The sequence below is a fragment of the Epinephelus lanceolatus genome, chromosome 13 (assembly GCF_041903045.1).
Source record: "Epinephelus lanceolatus isolate andai-2023 chromosome 13, ASM4190304v1, whole genome shotgun sequence".
In the NCBI taxonomy this organism is placed as follows: domain Eukaryota; kingdom Metazoa; phylum Chordata; class Actinopteri; order Perciformes; family Serranidae; genus Epinephelus; species Epinephelus lanceolatus.
This window is the reverse complement of record NC_135746.1, coordinates 19,180,436-19,191,133: the sequence shown is the minus strand read 5'-3', so window position 1 is coordinate 19,191,133 and position 10,698 is coordinate 19,180,436. Positions and strand designations below refer to the sequence as shown.

Here is a 10,698-nt window from a genome sequence, read left to right as displayed (position 1 = left end):
ATTATTTGTGTTCATCAAGCCGATAAAAACTGATTACAAATGTAATAAAAAAGGCGTCAACAGTATAGAAATGCGTCCACCTGAAAATAATGTTGGGCTAAGCAATTTAGTGCTCACAGGACCAGAGTTTAGTTAAGGGCATAAAGGGACATGTTATGATGCCATTTAGTGATGACATTGCTGCAGAGGAAAAACGTACAGCTCTAAAATAAGGTTATTCTACACGTGATCCAAGAGGTGCACACTGTAATTGTGTGCCATTTGTTTTGAAGTCATGTCTGATGTTTGTAAGTGTGCCTTAAAATGGACAATAGTGATACATTTTCAGTAATTGTAGCACATATCTTTTGTGTTAACTATTCAGGGACTGTTTATCCACAGACACTATCTTTTGAGACATGAAGAGTGACAGGGAGATCTATGTCTTTTATTTTCTTATACTTTTCAAGGTGTCAGCTGAAGAAGAGAGCTAAAAGACATCTGTATGATGCTTGGTCATAATTTCATCAGATTTCGTTTCTGTACTGCATTCAAACTAAATGATCACTAAAACATAATCAACACTTAATTTAAATTGACTTAATGACTATTTCTTCAATTATATGTTCCTGTTTGACAGACTGCATCAAAATTACCTTCTTGGTGGAGTCGTATTTGAGGACTTTCCCAAATTTGGACATGATCTGAGTACGGTAGTCCTCAATGTTCTCTGTCTCAGAGATCAGGAAGGTTTTCCTCAGCAGACTCCGTGACGGCAGCTCCCGCTACGGTGGTGGTCACTGACACTGATGTTTGAGAATCCCTGGAAACACAAACATAGTGAACTTCAACATTAGACTGTAGGATCTCTATTTGTGCTACTGACAGTTTTAATTCTCTCCATCAGGGGTAGAAGAATCTAACGGGCTCAGTGTTACCAGCAATATTCACCAGGATTACGGTAAGTATTAATAATGTAAGGTAAGTAAAGGTTAGTGTGTAAATAAGTATTTTTTGTATTTTCTTTGCCTCAGTGTAAGTCTTCTTAGAAAGCTCCCTCATTCCTGTTACAGTGCACACTGTAACAGGAATGAGGGAGCTTTCTGTTGTATTAGGTCTCATTATTAAGGCTGGCAGATGGAAATGATCTCTTAGCTACATCTGACAGAGAATTCATGTTTCTATACACTGAAACAAAAAGACAACTCAAATCTGACTTACTTGTGATCCCACCAGGTTTGTTGAGCTGGCTGAGGAGGGTGGTGTAGAGGTCTTTCCTGTGCAGGTACTCCTCACAGTGGCTCTCCTGGACCTGCCTCCATACTTTGGCCATGGTGTTGCCCTGAGTGCGATCCCTCATCAGGCGGATCACCTGCTTGTCCACGCCGCGTCTGAAATTACAGCACAATCGTTAAGAATGACATGTTCTAATACAATCTTGTAGAATTCAATTTACAGTAAAATAACTCAGACACTCACCTGAGTGTTAAAACAGCGGGGAACACGGCTCTGTGAGCTGGACTCAGCTGGTTTAAAATGCCTGCATCCCATGCCAGGAAGCGGCCAGTGGAATGGTCCTTTTGACTCCTGGGCAGCTTTCCTGCAAGCATTACAGGCCAGGACCTCAGTCAGCATCGAGTACCAGCCGGACATGTGGCAGATCTGCCTGACAGTCTTTGAGTAGCCACAGCAGTACAGAAAAGTGTCCTTCTTGGCACGCGCTGGGCACTCAGACCTGGGAGAGCGAAGGCTGTATCCCCACACACCGACTGGTCTCCAAAAAAACACCCGGCTGTGAAAAAGAGTCTGCAGAGGGCACTCCTCCTCCCACCACCACTCCAGGAAATTCAGGTGGATGAAACCACATTCCGTCACTTTTGAGGACTTTCCTTTTCCTGATTTTCCTGTGCTTGTCCTCAAATGACATCTGGTGTTGAAAGAGCCCTCTCTCAGCATCCTCTTTCAGTCACCTGATGTCTGCCTCGGGGAGCCCATGAGGACCGGACTCCCACATTTTGTGCCACCCCTCGTATGTCACCTGGTTGAATAACAAAGACACGACCTTCATTTAGTAACCAGTAAGTGCTCTGACTATAAGGCTGTTTCTCTATTAAGCTGCATGTATTACCTCACTTGGAGTAGCAGCTACTGCTGCCTCAGTCACATCAGACGTCGTCCCTTTTTCACCAGCAGGAGCTGACGAAGGACCCTTTAAAGAGATCAGTGTATTTAGTATAAAACCTAAATGTTGACATGATCAGTGTAATCTATGAACTATGGGCTTACAGGTGACGGTGGAATGGCTCCTGTCTGTGACGGCTGTGGAGGGTGTAGTTGGGAGGCAGCATCTGGAGGGGTCAGGTCATTGTCCCCTGAAAGGAAATCAGGACAAAAGCTTATGCAGCCATGAGGACAAAAATCTGTGTCAAAGCAGCAAAAGGACTGAACTGTAGAACCATCCTCAGTGTTATTCTGTAGCTGGTTATATTAGATACAGATTCTGCAATAATGAGGTTCGTGAAGTAATATTAATCCAAGAAGATAAACTGATATACCTTGACTTTCAAAAGTGTCGAGTGCCTCTGCCAGCAGAGCATCATCTGCCTGTTTGTCATCACCTCTAGACCCTGAGGTGCTGGAAGTGGCAGTTGCTGCTGGAGGGGCCGCTTTTTGGGGAGATTTCTGTAAAGTGCAGTTTGAGAACAGGCTTGAGGTTTGTCATATGAACTACACCCTGCTTTTTACTTGAGGAGCTTTGACCTACCTCTTGTTCTTTGTTTAAAATGTAGTGCCGGAAGCACTTCAGCGACTTGGAAGAGATGTCATCCTCCTTCATCACGAGCCACTGTCTGACTGAGCAGAAAGCCTCCTGAGACATCTTTCGCTCGTGGTCGCTTCCGGCTTGAGGATCCGCCTGGAGGCACTTATGAAGGCTGTACCACCGCCACATCTCCTGGAACGTGAACGACCTGAAGCGGCCCTGACCATAAATGGCCCTGTCCACGTTTACCTCCAGGTGGCAGGAGACTGAAGGGAACAACTCCACGTACCGGTGCAGGTAATCCTTCACCCACTTGGCCTGAATTGCACCTTTCCTGTCTGGGTGGCGGCTCTCCTTAACGTGGCGATCGAGGATACTAAAATAGAGAATATGTTATTGAATTTAAGAAAAACAACTCATACAATGTGTGATTGTGTTTAGTAATGAATACTCACAATTTGAGATATCCAATGTCATTTTCAATCAGCCACTTGAAACTTTTGCCATCGTACTTTCCGAATGTGATAATGAGCTGACCCAGATACTGCTTCTCTGTGGGATTGTCAGTTATCAGGAAGCACTTCTTTTTAGCTGAAGAGTTACACATTGGAAAGGTTATTACAAATATTAAACACGTAAGTTATTTATAAGTGCAGTAGCTTGGCATGCCTGCAGCACTGTGCAGGATGGGTCAGGTGCAAACACATCTACATGGATCATATGTTAGTTGTGCTTCTGTGACACTTATGCAGAGATATTACCTTCCTCACAAGCTGTCTTTGGATCCCTCAGTCTGCTGTCATCATATATTATGGAGGGTTTGGATGACTGGCATAATTTGGCCTCCTTCGTGGCTTTCAGAACACATTGTTGCCTATCTTGTGGTACACTTGTGTCCAGAATACACAAGACAGGCAACAACGGATCTGTTCCAGGTCTCTTAGCTGAAAAACATTGAACTGTTAAAGTGATTTGGGACTTCACCCATGATAAAAGTACTAAAGCTGTAAGTTTGTAGGTTCAACAAACCACATATGTGTGAAAGGGTCTTTTAGTGACAATGTAATGACACAAACAAACTATTAAATCACACTGGAAACAAACTGTAAAATACTAGATTTAGTGTGAAGGACACAGGAGGTGATGAAGAAATATCCCAGCCTTCACCCTTGACTCACCTGCTGAATGAGAAGCTGCCTTGAACTCCATTTTCTTTTACTTCACTCTGTATCTGTAGAAGAAAATGTGAGGCCAGTTAAAATGGGCTTACTTAAATGTGCCGGGTTTGTCATACTACTCATACTTTCTCTTTATTTGAACTCTCTTCCTATGTACTGAAATGACAGCTATTAAGTGCAGTTATAGGCTATATATATATATATGTATGTGTATATATGTATGTATGTATGTATGTATGTATATATATATATATATATATATATATATATATATATATATATATATATATATATATATATATATATATATATATGTCTATATATATGTGTATATACAGTACAGGCCAAAAGTTTGGACACACCCTCTCATTCAATGCGTTTTCTTTATTTTCATGACTATTTACATTGTAGATTCTCACTGAAGGCATCAAAACTATGAATGAACACATGTGGAGTTATGTACTTAACAAAAAAAGGTGAAATAACTGAAAACATGTTTTATATTCTAGTTTCTTCAAAATAGCCACCCTTTGCTCTGATTACTGCTTTGCACACTCTTGGCATTCTCTCCATGAGCTTCAAGAGGTAGTCACCTGAAATGGTTTTCCAACAGTCTTGAAGGAGTTCCCAGAGGTGTTTAGCACTTGTTGGCCCCTTTGCCTTCACTCTGCGGTCCAGCTCACCCCAAACCATCTCGATTGGGTTCAGGTCCGGTGACTGTGGAGGCCAGGTCATCTGCCGCAGCACTCCATCACTCTCCTTCTTGGTCAAATAGCCCTTACACAGCCTGGAGGTGTGTTTGGGGTCATTGTCCTGTTGAAAAATAAATGATCGTCCAACTAAACGCAAACCGGATGGGATGGCACGTCACTGCAGGATGCTGTGGTAGCCATGCTGGTTCAGTGTGCCTTCAATTTTGAATAAATCCCCAACAGTGTCACCAGCAAAACACCCCCACACCATCACACCTCCTCCTCCATGCTTCACAGTGGGAACCAGGCATGTGGAATCCATCCGTTCACCTTTTCTGCGTCTCACAAAGACACGGCGGTTGGAACCAAAGATCTCAAATTGGGACTCATCAGACCAAAGCACAGATTTCCACTGGTCTAATGTCCATTCCTTGTGTTTCTTGGCCCAAACAAATCTCTTCTGCTTGTTGCCTCTCCTTAGCAGTGGTTTCCTAGCAGCTATTTGACCATGAAGGCCTGATTCGCGCAGTCTCCTCTTAACAGTTGTTCTAGAGATGGGTCTGCTGCTAGAACTCTGTGTGGCATTCATCTGGTCTCTGATCTGAGCTGCTGTTAACTTGCCATTTCTGAGGCTGGTGACTCGGATGAACTTATCCTTTCCCGGGTCGGTCCTCATGTGTGCCAGTTTGGTTGTAGCGCTTGATGGTTTTTGCGACTCCACTTGGGGACACATTTAAAGTTTTTGCAATTTTCCGGACTGACTGACCTTCATTTCTTAAAGTAATGATGGCCACTCGTTTTTCTTTAGTTAGCTGATTGGTTCTTGCCATAATATGAATTTTAACAGTTGTCCAATAGGGCTGTCGGCTGTGTATTAACCTGACTTCTGCACAACACAACTGATGGTCCCAACCCCATTGATAAAGCAAGAAATTCCACTAATTAACCCTGATAAGGCACATCTGTGAAGTGGAAACCATTTCAGGTGACTACCTCTTGAAGCTCATGGAGAGAATGCCAAGAGTGTGCAAAGCAGTAATCAGAGCAAAGGGTGGCTATTTTGAAGAAACTAGAATATAAAACATGTTTTCAGTTATTTCACCTTTTTTTGTTAAGTACATAACTCCACGTGTTCATTCATAGTTTTGATGCCTTCAGTGAGAATCTACAACGTAAATAGTCATGAAAATAAAGAAAACGCATTGAATGAGAAGGTGTGTCCAAACTTTTGGCCTGTACTGTATGTATGTGTGTATATATATATATATATATATATATATATATATATATATATATATATATATATATATATATATATATATGTATGTGTATATATATATATATATATATATATATATATATATACAGATATATATATATATATATATATGACTTTACCCAATTTAAATGAGCTATACTAAAGAATAACAATCAACAGTTAAACAATACACGTTTATCCGCTAGAATGAATGAATGAATGAATGGACACACGCCAAGGCTACACGTATCTTATATGTATGATATATGTTTTTTTTTTTTTTTTTTAAATCGCTGGCACTTGCCCCTCTTGACAGGCTTTCGGAAAAAAGTCCTGATAGACGCTCGTAATTTGGCTGTCTCCTATCTCCTAAAACCGTTGACTGCCAAGTGTCAATCACCGCAAGGGGGCGGGGAGGCGTGCGAACTGTAGACTTGTGACCATTGGAGCGCGGCGAAGCGCCGGCAACTGTAGACTTCTGACCAACGGGCGGCCGGCAACTGTAGACTCCGGGCCAATGGGAGGCGGCGGTTGTCTACAGTCTACAGTGGGCTTTGCACGGCGGCGGGGCCGATTTCTGCGAATTCCCCAAATGTGGGAATCTCGACTGCATAATTTCTGGTAGTGGGGGACTGCGTTCGCGCTCTCCCCTGATGGTATGTGTAAGTAATGTTTTTGTGTGGCTTTGATGGTCTCAGTGTATTGTAGCCTGGAAGTGATGTTTCACTGGTCAGTGAGAATAACTGTGGTGAATCACTTCTTTACTGCTGAGCCATTCAAATTATCACTACCTGGCAGTTTGGCTAAAGTTAAGTGTAATATCTGTTCTCATCAATTTAATATATTAAATAGTTTATTTCAGAACAGGGAGATGGAATAGAGGCTTGTTTTGTCCACTCCTCACAATTATCTGGTATTGTAGTACCTCCAGAGTCAGGTGCCCCCCTAAATTGTCAAATACAAACATGTTCAGCGCTCTCGGAGTGTTTTGCTGTTCTCATGATGGTAATGTGGAAATTGGTTATATGTTGACTGAGCCCCTGTAACAGGTGCACATTCCTAATAATCATGCATTATGACATAATTTACACACTTGTTGAACTTCTTTGTAACTTTGGGTGGGTTTGAACTTTTCTGCAGTGTCTATAATTTTCGTTTTGAGTAAATGTTATATACATCTCACTGTAAAATGAATTGAAGCAGTACCTGTTGAGTGAGACGATGAGCTGCCAGTTCAGTCAGATTAATCGATTCATTCCCCCAACGTGAATATCCACTCTGCATAATTTCTGCTGCTGTTTTCCCAGTCTGGTTTGTGCTGATATGTCAAATGAAAGGCAAATACTTTTCATATGTTTGCACGTTATTTGTAATATTATTTTCTTCTTTCTATTAGTTACAAACACAGAAGCATAGATATATTTTTAATTAGGCGTTGTTCACACTCCTGACCAACAGGTGGCAGCAGCAGAACGTCCGTTGCCCACCAGCAGCAGGTCAAAGTATCTGTAATGTGAGGAGACAAACGTGTTTTTCACTCTTTCCACTGATTTTTTTTAAAATGCAGGTCAAACAACACTTGATTGCAGTTTAATTTAGCTTTGTCTGGTGTGAACTCGCTCAGGTTTTTAATTCACTTATTGGAGATAAATAGGTATTCTGGTTATGTTAGGGCAGCTTTTGATATGGCTATACAGCACTGCATGATGGGATAAGTGCCGATTTTTCGCAAGTAAAATACTAGTTATTTTTGTCAGCCTTAGTACAAAAAAGTTTCTTGTATATGAACGTCGTGTAGATTATCAGAGCCTTTATAGTGTGTGGTTTTGGTCATGTCTATATATTGCCAGCACCATGAGTTATCGTCGTATGACTGTGAATGAGTGCCCTGTGTGAAAGCTGTGCAAGTCATACTTACCTGGCAGGGGAGATACCATGATCAAGAAGGTGGTTCACCCAGGGCGAGGCTCAGTCATTGCACTCCGATTGAGCTGACCTCTGCGAATTCCCCAAATGTGGGAATCTCGACTGCATAATTTCTGGTAGTGGGGGACTGCGTTCGCGCTCTCCCCTGATAACGGTGTACAATGAAAAGAACAGAGAAAGGCAAAGCACTGTAGAACACATGCGTCAGATAAATCGGCAGTGTAGATAGACATTTTTTTGACGTTTTTTGTCTGTTACGATGCTATTTAACTAAGCATATAACGATGAGAGCGAGTGTCGTTGTGTTGTATTTCATCTAACGGCCTGGTGCTTACAACCTAATTACAACCGAATCACAGCCGTGCTGATATTCAGTACAACAGCACGATCTCGAGTGTCATTTTGCTTTCATACAACACTTTTACAAGCGCATTTATCAACTGTAAAAAGCGGCAACAGATTTATGTGGCTCCGCCAATACAAATAGACTGTACTGTTGCCAAACAACACCAACACATTTCTGCACACTAGCTTGTTACGTTGTGTTAACTCGCCCACACTTTACCACAGACCAGCTGCTGTGTATCATGTAGGTAACATTTGTGTTTTTCCATTTATTTTGAACCAGTTAAATAAGCCTGTTGACCGTCGCTTCGGATGAATACGTTTGATGCTGATGAGTTGGAACAGCTTCATCAGCACGTTGCGTCGTCTTCTGATGTTAAATGAGCAAACCTGGATATTTGCAGTCAAGTGTTCAGGCTTCTTTCCATCCCCTCGTCATTTTCTGACCATTCAAAGTTGAACTCAAACGCTATTTGTGGTTAAATGTTCAATTTTGCGGTGCAAAGTTTGTTACGACGACCCTTCATGTCGGCTAATAAACGGTTAAATAATTAACGGCTCAGAACACCTGTAAGGCGGAGTAATACATGCGTAGTTAAAAGTCCCAGCGCTGTTATAATTTATATCAGCCGTAGACTGTATAAGTAAGATATCAGCACACATAAGATGACTCTTGTCTAGTAAAATTGCTTGAATGGAGTGTTTTGTAAATATTAATAAAAGTTGATTTCATACCATGTCACGTCATAAATGGTAAAAATCATGTAAAGATTGCTATGGTAACTTTAGTACATACCTGAAACGTATATGTAGTGATGTGTAAGTAATGTTTTTGTGTGGCTTTGATGGTCTCAGTGTATTGTAGCCTGGAAGTGATGTTTCACTGGTCAATGAGAATAACTGTGGTGAATCACTTCTTTACTGCTGAGCCATTCAAATTATCACTACCTGGCAGTTTGGCTAAAGTTAAGTGTAATATCTGTTATCATCAATTTAATATATTAAATAGTGGTTGTTTTTTTCACATTTTTTGCCACATGGTTGTCTTTTCATTGTACCTTTTTTACAAAGCATGGAAATGAGGGAAAAAGGTACAAAGATGGAATTAGAACTGGGACCAGGCGTTTTTATGTGCGGCTGAGAAGAGAAGTTAATGCTGATTGACTTCACCACCTGCCTTCCACCATCCAGCTGGAACCAATTAGGGGCCATGTATTTTTATGCTGGGCAACCAACGACATGAAGGAAGTGTGGCTGTTCATCTCACCTTGTAGCCAGCTGCAGCGCCACCCTCTGCAGAAACTGCAAAAGTACAGCCCACAATACCAAAGACTGTGACTGGCCATTGAAATATAATCTCTGTGGGTCAGACACCCATACATTAAGGAGTTGCCCTGAGTCCTACGCAAACAAAACGAGACAGTCAAACGTAGGGTTTGACCATCAGGAGCCTTCACCATAAGAGGTACCTCAAGCCTATCAGGAATCCACCAGCGAGGCAGACCAGCAGGGTTCAACCCATCAAGGCGACATCCCAGAGCAACCTGGAACAGCAGGCTTTCCAGCCCCACAGATCACCACCCAGAAACACCTAGACCAGCAACTCCAGGCCCCCAGGAGATACAGCATTCCCAGGAGGACCTCCCAGCTGACCAGCCTTTGCTGACTTGTCCCAACAGTGGCCCAGTGTCATCTAAGGACTGGATGCCAGTTCTTATACACTTCAAAACATTATCAAGGACTGTAAACACTGTGAACCACTTACCTGTTCAATAGAGCTAGTCCCCTTCTCATCCCACCACAAACTGGATTGCTCAGTAGAAATCCATGGCTCAATTAGGTCTGGTACAGGCACTTGGAACCTCTTGAAAAACTCTTTAAACACGTGCAACAATGGATCTTTAAACTGGTCCCAACAAGTGCTGCAATACTCTTTGGGCAGGCCATCAAGGCCAGGAGATTTATTACTCTGCATGGCCTTGTTTATCTCATCAGTTGTCAAGTCTCTCCCCGGGAGGTCTCTGTCTGTATTATGAAGTTTTGTTGTTACATAGGACAAAAAGTAACTGATTGACTGTTCGGATATGGATTTGTCTTGATAGAGGTCACTGTAGAATGACTTGACAACCCCGAGTATGCCTTGAGGATCACTCACCTCTTTTTTGTCTCTGTCTAAAACAGCTTCAATTCAGTGCCTGGACTTGGCCAATTTATTAAAAAAAATAGCGGCTTCACTTCTCATTTTCTTTTAGGTGCTGCACTCTGCTCCTCGTGAGCACCCTTCTACTCTTCTCATACAATCTGGACATGTCTTTTTTTAATTTTACAATATCTTCATTCACATCAAAACCTGACAGTAAATGGAGATAGTAATGCTGCAACTTAGCTTGCAGTCTCTTTTGGAGGGCTCGTTTTTTGCAGCTGCCTTTTTACCTCCGGCCATGAAGAAAGCTCTTGTTTCATGTTTGACATCCTCCCACCCTTCTCCCAATGAGTCAAACAAAGGTTGCAATGTGAACCACTGATTAAGTTTGTCCCTGTATTTCACCACCTGTGGGT

General features: G+C 42.0%; 1 non-coding gene and 1 pseudogene across 1 annotated transcript; both read left to right on the top strand.

The window, feature by feature from the left end:
- The first annotated feature begins 6,651 nt into the window (after nt 1-6,651).
- Nucleotides 6,652-6,816, top strand: LOC117271316 (U2 spliceosomal RNA; annotated as a pseudogene).
- Nucleotides 6,817-7,778: 962 nt separating this feature from the next.
- LOC117271308 (U1 spliceosomal RNA) lies at nt 7,779-7,942 on the top strand. The gene has a single exon (XR_004502860.1). It is a non-coding gene; the product is annotated as a U1 spliceosomal RNA (small nuclear RNA).
- Nucleotides 7,943-10,698: the final 2,756 nt, after the last annotated feature.